This window comes from Stylophora pistillata, chromosome 1 (genome assembly GCF_964205215.1).
Source record: "Stylophora pistillata chromosome 1, jaStyPist1.2, whole genome shotgun sequence".
Classification (NCBI taxonomy): Eukaryota; Metazoa; Cnidaria; class Anthozoa; order Scleractinia; family Pocilloporidae; genus Stylophora; species Stylophora pistillata.
In genome coordinates, this window is record NC_142519.1 from 25420306 (window position 1) to 25434690 (window position 14385).

Below are 14385 nucleotides of genomic sequence, written 5' to 3' on the forward strand. Positions count from 1 at the left end.
CCGAAAGGGGCGCTAACGATATTAACCACGCAAACGCTGACATAAAAACCACATATTTAATTGGATTAGAACGCCTAGGGAGTTTGATGTGTACTTCCAGTGCAGACGATTTGCGTCCCCTCATGAGAAATCACAAGCAAGACAGTTTTGGGGAACGTGACTTTTCCCTTTGCTATGCTTGGCTTGATGAAACAGTTTTTATCTCAAGATGAGTCATAAATCAATGTTTGATTAATCTTTACTATTTATAGTTTCTAAATTTGCTGCTTATTGAATATCAATGAAGTGTGCCGGTATGTGTTCGCAATTTTCTGGAATTTTGTCTTATTTAACTTTTACTTCTTGATATAATTTTTTGTCTCTCATTTCTCATTTATAATTTCTAGTAATGTATGAAATACGCAAACGTAATCACAAATGAGTACTGGTGTTGATCAGTGTCAGCAAAGACATACTCATATCAAAGTCGAAACGTGAGTTTTCCTTTCGCTATGCATGTCTCGGTGAAAAAATCATTATCGCGAAGCTGGGTTTTAAGACATCAATTCTATACATTGCTGATTTGAAAGCGTCAGGTTATTATGTTTCAAACCAGTTTTCAGAAGAATTGAGGTGAGAAAGAAGTTAAGTTTATTTTATGGTCTGTCTATAAATCTTCTTATCGGGAGAATCTGTTAATAGAATCTGCTAACCCGACACAGAAGTAAGTTTACATTGAAGTTTTCTGAATTTAGCTAGAGATAAAGACTTGATTTGCCTTTGTTCTGATTGCGCATTAGAAATGTATTTTTTTTTAAATCGAATAATTAACAAAGCTTGGCTTGATATCGGGCGGTTTGTGGTGGTCGTTTGAACTAACTAGTTCCAAGTACGGAAACAATATTATCTATGTTAGATACCACTGTCTATTGTGTTGAAATTAATTTACAGCCATTCATGCTGTCTAAAGCACATACAGCAATTGACACCATCACCAATAGATTCAGATATCTACAGGGTGTAAAGAGAATAAAACCATCTACAAAGTCTACATTAGATGCAGATATTTACCACGTCCATTCTTGATAAAGCCAACAAGCGCACTTATATTGTTTGTACTTGATACAGCCTCATGTATCTACAATATCTGCATTGAATACAGTCATCTGCGCTACCTGCAGTAGATAGAGCCATCTACTTTGTCTGCCGTAGATTCAGCTCTTGACAGTATCTGCTGTACGGCTACTACTATTTACAGTGAGAACAGTAGATGGGACTATTTTTATTGTCTACATTCGATTAATACAAGCACATCGTCTACCGTAGAAAATTCCACATATTATGTCTAAATTAGCTATCAAGATAATTTTAACTACTTAATGCAGTAAATGGCTTGAACCCGGGGGTAACATGTGAAGGTGTAGTCTGATCGTCCGGGTGAGTGTAGTCCTGAGAAGGACTGTTGTCGGTGGTAGTGACTGACGTTTCGACAACCTGCGCGGAAGTCATCACCAGAGTCAAGTGAATGATTGTTGTCAGTAGAATGTTCTTATTTCAGTTCGTGTGAAATGATCGGTTGGTTTTGCCGTGATGTTATTGGCTGTAAGACTCAAGTGACGTAAGTCGGTCGTGATTGGTCTGTTTCGATCTGTCGGTAAAGTTAGGTCGTTCTTTTTCGGTCGTTTGTGATGTTTATGTCGTGAATGAGTCGTTTGTATAGAGCGGGTAGTTGTTGACATCTGTTTAGGGGAGTCTGTTCTAAGTTAGTAAACCAGCTTTCCAGAGTCAGTCGTTGAAAATAGTCAGTGCTGTAGGTTAGGCATTGCGCAGAGTCCCAGTCAAAGTTGTGGTTGGTAAGTCGATGGTGTTCAGCAATGTGATTGCTGACATCACCTTTCCTCGTCGCCCGTCTGTGTTCAGTCAGTCTTGTTGTGAGGTTTCCGCCAGTCTCACCGATGTAGGAGGCTTGGCAGTCGGAACAATTGATCTTATAAATCGTTCCCTGTCTGTTTCTCGGTTCGTCTTTGTCTTTAACGTTGGTTAGTAACTGACGTAGTGTGGTGATGGGTTTGTGGGCGACGCGGATATTGAAGGGTAGTAACAACTACCCGCTCCATACAAACGCCTCATTCACGACATAAACATCACAAACGACCGAAAAAGAACGACCTAACTTTACCGACAGATCGAAACAGACCAATCACGACCGACTTACGTCACTTGAGTCTTACAGCCAATAACATCACAGCAAAACCAACCGATAATTTCACACGAACTGGAATAAGAACATTATACTGACAACAATCATTCACTTGACTCTGATGATGACTTCCGCACAGGTTGTCGAAACGTCAGTCACTACCACCGACAACAGTCCTTCTCAGGACTACACTCACCCGGACGATCAGACTACACCTTCACATTTAACTATTTAGTTGAGGGAAGGGTGCTTTGTGCTCAAAGCACATAACATTCAGCTTGTGGCGCGTTCATAGTAGCTACAAATCTAATCTCCCCTCCCCTCCCCTCCTGGTCGTCATTCATTTTAACCGACTCAGTCCTTTTCAGGATCGCACCGCACTTAATCATAGCCAGATCCTACTGTGTAGCTGAAACAATGGCTTCGTCGCGGAAGATTGTGGGTTGAGACCACACCATACTAGTAGAATACAGATAGAAAGGAACCACGGGGAAATAGAATAATTTACAATCTGTTGAAGAAATCATTTTTGTTTCAGTTTAATGATGTGTCACGATGAATAAATTTCAAAGAGAAATATCTAGAGTATACAAATTATGCAGCATGTTGGATATGAGATGCTATAATCATCCCATATATATCCAACAAGCGCTCGTGGAATATTTGTTTTATAAAAAGGCCCTAAAATATAGAAAAATAATTCCAACTTTAGATTTTAAAGAACAAATGGATTATTACAATGCACTATAACACTTTCGGTTTAACTCTTGAATTACATTATCGGCAGTTTTAAATTATCGGCATTACATTATCGGCAGTTTTAAATGATTCTTGATACACAACTCGTTGGACTGTTCCCTTTGCCTAAGTAAAAGTTTTAGGGGTCACTTGAATCACTGTTGGGTAGTTAAAAATGCAAGAAAACAATTTGCACAGCTATAGTGATCAATCTACACCTAGCAAGGACAAAAATTCTAGTCGGACTAATTATTTTGGAAGCAGAGAAGCCAGCGATGAGGCTAGGGGGCGGGTCAGCGTTGGGTGTCCAAGCCACATTGCGTCTCATATAAGAACTCATATTGGCCGATAGATACGAGGTTCATTTGATCTCTGCTCGGACAAGAGCTTAAGAGCGATGATAGTAAGTTTCGTTGAGTTCCTAGAACATTTTAAAAGCACATGAAAGTCATTGATCATTTTCAGCTCATGGATGTTGCAACAAAATCACCTCCTTTGAATTTCACTGAGTGAAGTCAATGTAATCTAGCTTCTAGGGCTGAATTTTCAGTATAAATTTTGTTCGATAGATTTTCAGTTGAAGAATACTGCTACCAAGCCATAGCCAGCTAAATAATTTAACATAATACTATATTTTGGGGGTTCGTTGACCTTTCGTTGACCATATATTTTTTTTGTCTGCTCATTTATTCAATCATCTTTTTTTAATCTCCCTTTCCCTCCCTTCATCCATCTGTCCGTTATGTCATCCTTTTGTCAGTCTATCCCTACGAACAGTCTCGAAGAGTCCACCTTTCTTTCTTTTGCTTGTCTTTCTTTCTGTCTGTACGGTTGATTTTTATGTAAGCCTATAGTCTCCATTAAGTCTCTATAAAAACATCTGTTTTCATTTGGCTGCACATAATAGCTGATCTGGATTGAGCGCCGCCTTGTCTAAGAAAGTCATCCTTTCGAATATGCGTCCTGTTTTCTCTCTTCGAACAATTTCAATTGCCTCTTCTTCAATTACTGCATCGGTATTGCTATAGTCAGTCTTAAAATGTCTTTTTAATAGTGTCCTCTCGTAATTACGATCGATGCAAAATCAGATTACCAGAAAGGTCGAATCAAAAGACTATATACTTATATTCTCTTGGTCGAAGAGAATGCGGTTTTCTTAAAGATGCTGAGCCCATGATGATGTCTAATACTATTCATTCGGCAGAGTTTGTTAAGCTTGGCTAACTACACAGCAATATTAATGTCGTCTTGAAAATTTCTTAGACAACAAGAATTCCACGCTTGGGTCAAGAGAAGGATTCTGTGTAGTACGTGTCCTAAAGAATACCTTAAAAATTTAGCACTTACTAGAGCCCAACCCAATATTGGCCTAGAGTTTAAACAGTTGGGTTAGCAACAACGAAAATGTGTTAATGCGGTAACTTAAGCAGCTATAGCATTGTAATATTTTATGTTTTGTTACCCACTCATCAGGGGATTATGAACTAATTAGAGAGGGAAAAATAGCATGAAAAGAAGAAATGCTACAAATTATCCATAATTGTGATGGGAAATAAATGCTTGTTGGGAAAGTAAAATAATTGCTGCTCAGAAAAACAATAACAAAGGTGGAAAGTGGAAACTTATTTTGTTATCACTAAAATGGAAATTTTGTACTTAAAACATACCTCGGTTTATTTTTCCTCTTGTTGAGGCCAGTTCTTGTACTTTGGGGGGCTTCAATCCTACACATGTTACAGCAGTGTGTCCCAGGTTTATACGTAGAACTGTTTTGGCCAACTTGATACAAAATTCGGTAGTAACGAGTGGGGATGGGATCGCCCTACCTTCTTACACGAGTGTCCATGCTTTGTCTTCTTCTCAACGGATCTGACCAAACTACCGTTGACATGACGATTTATATGGTTCAAGCCACTGCTTTACAGACCTGGTAATGCAACGTTTTCGGATCACCGCCTCAGCCATTCAAAAACCGTCGCATAAGCTCTTTTATAAACAAAACTTAGTTGCCACAGCGGAAAACAACAATTTCATATCGTGTGCAACTTCAGTTCGGCTATGGCAAAATATATAATTGAGTATAAGAACTATCCAAAAGGTAAACCGAGTTTCAAAGCTAAGTTTACAGTATTCTAAGTTTTGCCTTTTTACGCTGTCGACAAGACTCACGGCGAGAACAAATTGTAAAAGTTATCGGCATTTTATGGTCTCGTTAAGGTGTCCGCTGACTAGTAAAATACTGTATCGTGCCTTAGAAAACGTATTTCCGCGGTGTCGGACATACTCATGTCTAGGTGAAAAAATCATTATCGCGTAGCTGGGGTTTAAGACATTAATTCTATACATTGATTCAAAAGCGTCAGGTTATTACGTTTCAAACCAGTTTTTCAGAAGAATCGAGGGGAGAAAGAAATTAAGTTTATTCTATGGTCTGTCTATAAATCTGCTTATCTGAAGAATCTGCTATAAGAATCTGCTAACCTGACACAGAAGTAAGTTTACATTGACGTTTTCTGAATTTAGCTACGAGGTAAAGACTTGATTTCTGTTTATTCTGATTACTAATTATAAATGTATTTCTTTTAGATCGAATACTTATCAAAGCTTGGCTTGATATTAGGTGGTTTGTGGTGGTCATTTGAACCAACAGTTCCGAGTAAGGAAACAATATTATCTAATAGTATGTTAGATACAACTATCTACTGAGTTGAAATTAATTAACAGCCATTCACACTGTCTAAAACATACACATACAGCAATTTACACCATCACCAATTGATTCACCTTGATGTAGACATACCCTGTAGTAGAGGAGAACCATCGCAATTTATCAACTATGATCGAGACGATCTTTAGGGCGTTTTGTGTAATCGACTGTATTTAGAACGTTAAACCGGGCGAACGGGCTAGAGTTCATTGGTTCTGGTGCTGGTTTACATTTAGAGAAAACACGAGAAAAGTTTGTAACATCGACCAATCAGGGCGCTCGCCGTGTCTTGGTTAACATCATAAATGGCTTTGGTCTGTCTGGTTGCACTTCTTAAAATTTGCTCTACCTTTCATGTTCCCACCAGTTTTGTATTTATTTTTTGGCGCATTTTGAAAATATTAAGCTGAATAGGGATTTATAACATTGCGGTCTTCTATCTGATGGATGCACGATTCCAATCTTCCGCCACTGCCTTTGTAATGGTCAGGTTATTTTGTCATAATTATTTGTTTTCTCACACAAGTCTCGTCCATGTAATATTTAAGGCTTAGTTTTCTCCTTTTAAGTTTCGTCTCTATGTTACAAGGGTTCGCTCACCGTTTTCTGATCTTTAAAATGCATTCTGGAAGGCTAAAAGGACAACGTTATGTTAATTTGTAGTACAGTCGAACCTCGATTATCCGGACTCGTCGGGACCTCGGTAAATAGTCCGGATAATCGAGAGTCCGGATAATCGAAAATATGAATATTAATGCGATAGAAGGTAAGGTTCTTGCTTGGTTTAAGTCTCACCGACCGCAGTCAATTTGTTAGCATAAACGGATAAAATTCCTCTCACTCTGATCTGATGTTTGGAGTTCCCCAGGGATCTGTTCTAGGTCCGATTTTGTATTTACTGTATACATCTCCTCTCGGCGACATTATAAGAAGACATGATATGAACTTCCATTTTTACGCGGATGACTGTCAAGTTTATTTTTCGCTTGACTCGGTTTCATCGGTTACTACTACTAGAATCGAAGCCAGCATACAAGATATTGGAACTTGGATGTCATTGAACAAACTCAAACTTAACGGTGATAAGACTGAGCTTTTGGTCATCGGATCGGGCAATCGGTCTGCTTCTCGGCTTCCTTCTTTTACAGCGATGGATGGATCTGTTATACAGCCTCCGAACTATGCCAGGAACATAGGTGTAATCTTTGACAATAAGTTAAATATGGAACGTCAAGTTTCGGCTATTTGTAAATCTGCATTTTTTCACATCCGGAATATTTCTCGGATTAGAAAGTTTTTGTCAGTTAGTAATACTAACGCGTTAGTACACGCCTTCGTTACATGCAGATTAGACAACTGTAATTCTCTGTTGTATGGTCTTCCGAAACATTTGGTTCATAGATTGCAATTAGCCCAGAATTGTGCGGCACTGCTGATCTTATGTGGTCGCAAGCATGATCGCGTTACTCCTTTACTGAGGGAACTGCATTGGCTCTCCGTGGAGCAGAGGATTTTTTTTAAAATCTTACTTTTTACTTTTAAAGCTTTAAATAATTTATGCCCTAGTTATATCAGTGACTTGTTAGAAACTTATAAGCCCACTAGGTCTTTGCGACCATCGAGTAAGAACTTGTTAGTGATTCCTCGCTCCAAGTTGAAATCTTATGGCGATCGCGCCTTTTCTGCCTCTGCACCTAAGCTGTGGAATGACATTCCTGAAGCCATAAAATGTAGTATAGATCTTAACACTTTTAAGCGTAATCTTAAAACTTATCTTTTTAGGCGTTATTTTAATGAATGATTACGTTTGATTATTATTTTACTTTTTACCTTGATTGTGAAGCGCCTGAGAGCTTTTGGATAAGGCGCTATATAAATTGTCATTTATTTATTCATATAGATATATTATATATGTACAGCAAAGAAAACATTTTAATTGTGATATCTACACAGCCTGTATGTATTTACAGATAACGCATCAGAATATTTCTGTCTCATCGCACTCGCGAATTTTGAAAAGCGCTCGGGATAATACGCTGTTTCAACAGTCTTTTGAAAGGGTTATTGGGCTTTTTGCGACTCTGAGTTTTCAAGATCACAACTAATTAATATTCGTGAAAATAATTAGGACCAGAGAAGAAAGTCCGGATAATCCAGTAGTCCGGATAATCGAGGTTTGACTGTACAGCTTCCTAAAGCGATAATGTACGTCGTTCCGCATTGAAAAAAATAAATCTTGCCTCAGTTTCAGTCTCGGTCTTTCTACGTCACGTTCAGTCTCCTTGCAATTAAACTGTCTTTTATATTCGCGTCATTTGGAAAATATGAAAGAAGCCGGAACCTTTTTTAAGCATGAAAAGGTAAAAGCACCTTTCTGCGAGAAACAATTTCCTTGATTACACCTACGTCAATGAGAAGAAAAAAGCATGTGCAATCCATCTAATTTTATATGAAATAATACAGTTGCATTAAAATTTAGTCTCACAACTGATCATCGAAGAGAAAGGATCGTCAATCCACTTGGAAAATAGCGACAAATCAATCATTGAACGTCAAGGTGGACGAGTGCAACAGTTTTTTTAGAAACTTTCAGCCTTTGAACGAGCGCAACGTTTATTTTGGAACAAGGTAAGTGACTAGTTAACACAACCCGATCTACGGGTTATTCACGCAGCTCTTAGCCAGTCTGAGACGCTAAAGATTACTTAAATAACGAGATTTCTCTTCCTTTAATTTAATAATGTTCTTTCAGCGGATCTTGTTACTTGATCTCAATGTTGATTCAGCCGTAATGCTCTAAGGAGGAATTAAATGAAACAAAAAAGCGCATAGAGTATTTAATAATTTAGAAGATAACCTTGGATTTGCTAAAACAACATGGCAAGATAGAGGCCTAAAATGATTTCCCTATTCTTAGCAGCATTCTTGTTTGGTAGAGAAATACAAGATTTAATTTTTTTAATTTTTTGTTTTGCTTCAATAATGGATTTGTATAAATTCCTAGCCATCTTTCGTCAATTTGTTGATGCAGAAGTTACCATAAATCTATTCGAAAAGACTTATTTTAAAAGTGTTTGTGAAGCATCACATTACAACCAACTATAACTTAATTTTTCGAAGATCTGTGATGGCTCGGAACATATTCTGCATTTTAGTATACTTAGCTTAGTATACTGTGCGACCCTTCTACAGGCCAATGCGATTGGATTAAAGAAAAATTCATCGGTTAATTCGCAGATACGTCGATGATAATCCTTCGTTCGTAGACCAACATACTTACTGAAAAAGGCACTTAAGATAAGAACTTGAGAAATGGCAAAAGTGGTGAATTGGTCCTATTTTTGGCTCCGTTCGAAACTATATTTTCACACAAACTTTTCTTCATGATTGAGAAACTCAAATAAAGACCAAAAGGTATGCTCATTCGTAGAATATTCCTGGAAACTCGGAAGATTTTCCTTCGCACTCGCGGTCTTTTTCTGATGCACCGGAGCGTCAGTACAATCCCTTTTTGGTTAAATTTCCTTTTATTTTTCGTTAAACTAATTCAATTCCAAGGCCACGAAGAGACTGTTTTTCTCCTGCGAATCGGATATAAAAATGTTCTGTGTGATGCTGAATTATTTCATTCTGATTTTGGACTGTAATGGGATGCCTAATTATGTTTATTGTTGTGCCACAAGAAAGATGGCGTCGGGAGAATCATTATATATTGCTTGACGTCTAAAATTTATCACCCATTTAATGGTCAAAGGAAATTATTAAAAAGTTGACTCAAATGATAAAAAATAAAAATAAAACACGCACTAGGTGTCATGAAAACGCTTTCCACCAAACCGAATATCTTCTTAGTTTACTTCTAGCTGCAGGGTTCGAAATGAACTTTAATGCGCAGGCGGTAAGTGGCATTCAGACATTGTTGTTGCAGCCGCCAGAAGAAACGATTTGGTCACCAAAAAGGCCAATTCGTTAAATTTTCGTTCTTTTACTTATATTCTTATTCGTGAATTCTAGTGAACGATTTCTTCTTGTGTGGACAGTAGCACAAAGAAAAAAAAAAAGGAAAAGAAAAAGGAGGACGGGCGTTTCGTTTTCTGAGCGCTAGTTCATATAAAGAATATTGACAAACTTTTAAGTAGGTTGCATTAAAATTTCAATTCTTCCGCCGACAATAATTTTTCAGTTGAGCATTACCGACCAACTGGTCGCAATTTCAGACCCTAAGTGCCATTTGCTATATACAGAAAAACCATTATAAGTTAATAAGTTCAACACTTCTCATCTGTCACTAGCTTTATTTTCATTTTTACTTTTAATTTGCGAAATCTACAGGCTTTTTTAGTTTTAAAACGTGGAAGTTGCTAATATACCACGGCAATTGTAATGTGAAAGGAATTGAAATTGTTTTCACAAACCTCGTCTTTAATCACTTGAAAGGCTTTCGTAAAAAATTAATATTTTATGTTGAGTTAACGAAATTCAAACAGAGTTTGAGTCGCTAAGGAGTGATGTCAGAAGAAAAGAATTTTCAGGAAAAAATTTTGATTTCATGTTGTAGTCCAATTTTTAGCTTCGTTTCTAATTTTAATTTGTGTTCTGTGTTGAGAACTGAAACGGTGCAAAAAAATTAATCCATTAATTGTTTTAACAAACAAGTTTCAGAGAGAAACTAATTTATCTTTCCAGCTGGCTACCTAAACAGATGCGCTCAAGCTATTTCAAATATAGATTTCGTGTGAAGAGTGGGATGATCAAATACATATTGTACTGCTTTCTAGGAACAAAAAAAAAACCATCGACCCCTTTTTTCAAAATAAACATTCAGGTTCCTGAACGTTTTGTTTGAACAGACTGTGTCTGTTAATAGATTTGCCATTAGGCTAACCAGGATAAAAAGCTGGATGTTTTCTGCCTAAAATTTGAAAAGAGTTTAACCCCTTTCATCCGATTTGGTTTTTTAGTAACCATTACGGACAAATCTTACATGCGAATTACCTTTTTAACGCACCACATCGGTGGTCCATTGTTTGCATTTCAAATAGAACATTACCTTCGTCTGGACGCTGCCAAGTCACGGCTCAGCCTCACAGCGATCTGTTTGAACAGAGACGCTGTTTGAAAGAATGTTATCTCAGGGGAGCATAAAGTGTATTCGTGTAGAAGGTGAGTGACTGTCAGAAAAAGCAACGTACAGTTTAATGGAGGATGAACGCGGTTTCCCCTATCACTCAGCTAACCTTCAGCGGCATTTTGACCTTCTGCTTTTTTACTCATTCTCCTCTTGAAATGGAGTTTCTAATCGCCGCAGTTATGGAAGTTTATCAGTGGAAATTGGGTAAACTTACCAAGGGCAGCTCACGGCCCACAGTTTTTCCTTTTTGTAACACATTGCAGCAACTTTCTGGGAACTACCTCATGATTGACCATTTTGTAGAATTTAGCTTAGACGTTGCTAATTCATAACGTTTACATATAATCTTCAGGGATTTGCAACTTCAATTAAGGCACATGAAGTTGGACCTTATTTTTTGAACAATTATAAAACTGTGGAATATTTAAGGCTCAACTGAGAAATCCCTATACAGCCGCGGACAAAATGTACTGCGTAATCTACGGGATAGAGATTTATCCAGTGGATAGCGTTGTCCACCCTTCCAACAACCGGGTCAGGTTTGTTAAAGATATTTATTTTTCGTGTCAGAATCGGACATGAGCGCGCTCTCCATCCGAAGTTCCTCCCTTCACGTGGAAAGCGACCTAGTAACCTAGCCTCACACGCCCTAATTGCGAGAATGAAATGGCAATGGTTCTCAGACGGCCGCTGCTCTGTTTACCGTCATTATGTGGTGTGAAATCGCTTTTGTGATTAGCTCGCAAATAATAAAACAAATTGCTAGGAGATTGAAAACGAGGAGTTAGGCTCCATTACAATGTACATAGCAGGTAAGTGGACAGGGTGGTGTGTCAAGTTCTTAGGAAATTCGAGGAAATTTTCGTAAGGTTATTCTTAAATTTAGTTAGTGTCTTACTTTGATGTATATTTTTTAATGGCGGGATAAAAATCATAAGTTTGTTGGAGGATTCATCTTTGAGGGAGATTTGTTTCGTCACAATCAGAAATTACCTTTGCTAGAAATTACATTAACATTTCTTCATTTCGTAATCGATTTCACGCTGATTTTGACAGTAATTGGAGAGTTGTAGTTTTGGTCTACGAAAAAAAGTTTCAATAACATCCGGAGGGATAAGTGTACAGATTAAACTCTTCAATTTGTTGTTCTTACAATGATCAAAGTAAATTTACGATCACTTCATTGGAAGCACGATTGGCAGAACACTTCAAACTAAATGTTTTAAAAAGTGTTTTTTTTTTTTATGAAAATCTCATGAAGCAATTGCATGGGCCAGCGTTCAATTTGCAATAGCAAAGGCAGATGTAATTTTAATTACAGCACTTTTATCCTCAACCGACTGTATTTTCACTTACTTTTTATTCTGTGCAAATTAGGGTGTTAATGAAGTTATGAAACAAGCGTGAAAATGAAAAACTATTTACACAAATCTCAACTTGCATGCGTCGAAAATAATTGCTTTGGCAAACAAATCACAAATCCACATCTAATCTCCAGTTGATCCATTTGAATTAAAATTATGGATTAAGATTAATAAGAACAGATGATAACAGCAGAAACGATTTTTTGGGATAAGTTTTCTTGGATTTCGTATAAATGCTGAGTTTTAAATGCATCGATGTGTCTGAGTGATTTTATGACTTTTTGACCAAACACGTAGACGCTACGATAACACGAGTTAAGTTCACTATTGTCACAACAATGAAGAAAAGTAGATTTACGATGTGAAATATTTAGTCTTGTTAATTTTTTTTAATATCCTTATTTCAGATGAAAAATTCATAGGAATGGAAGAAGTGTACAAACTCAGCTTATTACTGTTTTTTTTTTTAAATAAAATTAACCGAAACCTAAAAAAATGGAGTATTTATTGAATTAGATGTTTCATTTAGAATAAATAGATTACTGATGTGAAGGACTTACTCCAAATTTTCAACCAACTGTATGCGGTTTGTGTTCTTGAGCATCGTTAGAAATTGAAGGTAATTTCCTTTCTTTACACAAGTAAGCTACGTTCCTTGGTGTTTAAAAGCTGCCTTTCCATATCCATACGGTGAATGAATAGAAAAAGCCTCGTGACACGAAGGCTTGGTATTTTCTCGAAGAGAGTCAAAAAGAGTTTTAATCCTCAGGCTGATTTTCAATTTAAAATTTTCCTGTCGATATTTGATAACCTGAATCCAAATGAGAACTTAATTACTTTCTTGCCATTAAGTAAGATGCTTTAATTTCTTGCACTTCAGCAGATTTTTTAAGTCAAAAAGGGAGGATAGAACTGGGCGCAGCTTGTCTTTAAAGAGGCTGAACTCATTATATAAGGAACATTCTTTTCCAGTGCAGTTTGACCACATTCCTATTTTTCATTAGCTCATTAGTTTTCCGCTGGCAATTAAGATCGGAAGAAATGATTTGGGAAAGTTAATGAATGCAACACTAATTACCCCTGAGGGAAAGCGACCAAAACTAAACTTCAGCAACGATTCCATGTACATAAAGAAGACATAAGTGGCTCCTAAGTGAAATATACTTTTCCAATGATCGAAACTGGCTAAAGACGAAGAAATCGTTAAAAATGAACGTTTGGGAAGGGCTAGCGGACAGTGTATGTGAAATACATGCATGTCTCCTATTTAGCTACCGCAAGTTTTTGATTCAAACAACTGAAAGGTTGTGAAAATAAGCTGTAATTTATTTGAAATTGGCCGTCAGTAGTCTTTTATCGAGATATAGATTGTTGACTGTTTTGACTGATCAGTGTGTAGTTCTTGGAATCGGATTGGTCATTGGCTATCTTGTAACTGGTTGACAGACTAAATTAATTTTTATTTCACTTTCCGTTATGAAATCAAAATTTATCACCACATCTCTCGCAAAGGTGAGCGAACGCTTGAGAAGAGCCGTCATCAAAATGAGCTTGTTGGTCTCTCTACCGCTGCTATTGTTCTTTTTCGTGTCTCCAGATGTACTTTTTCTAATTTTCCCAGATCACATCGGTAAGTTAGCTTGATTTTTGTATTTTCAAACCTTACTCAGCTGTCGCCTTCCTATCATCTCCCTCGACGGAGATGAAATAAAACAAGAATCAGTTATCTCTACCTCAGCGCTGAAGGTGATTTAAATCAGAGGACATAAGCAACAGTGAATGTTATTGAGATATTTCCTCAGTTTCTCAGTTACTACAGCTTTATAAGGTTGTGCAGCTCTCGAGGGTATGGTTTTTGCATACATTCTAGATTGGGTATACATATAGTTTTTTAAAGAGACATAAATTTTTGTTGTTATTCGTCTCTCAACGAGCCAAGTGGCTCGATTATGAATAGAAAATTGACGCCTTTGGTCTGAGTGTATGGGATTTGGCTCAGGTTTCAACATGGAGCAACGCAATCAATGGAAGCTCACCTCCTCTGTTCAGTTAGGGTAAGGGTTTTCAAGGTGCGTGCCACACACTTTGCTTGCATGTATCCTTTATGTCGGATATTTCACGTAAACAACTGGGACTGTGTTGTCATCGGCATCTCCTTATGGTCGGCTTTAGTTTTGTTGGTGGTATCGATAGTATTTTTCAAGGAGACTTTAAAGAGTTTTAAGAATACTTGATCTGAAAAATATCACTGACTGAAAATACGTCA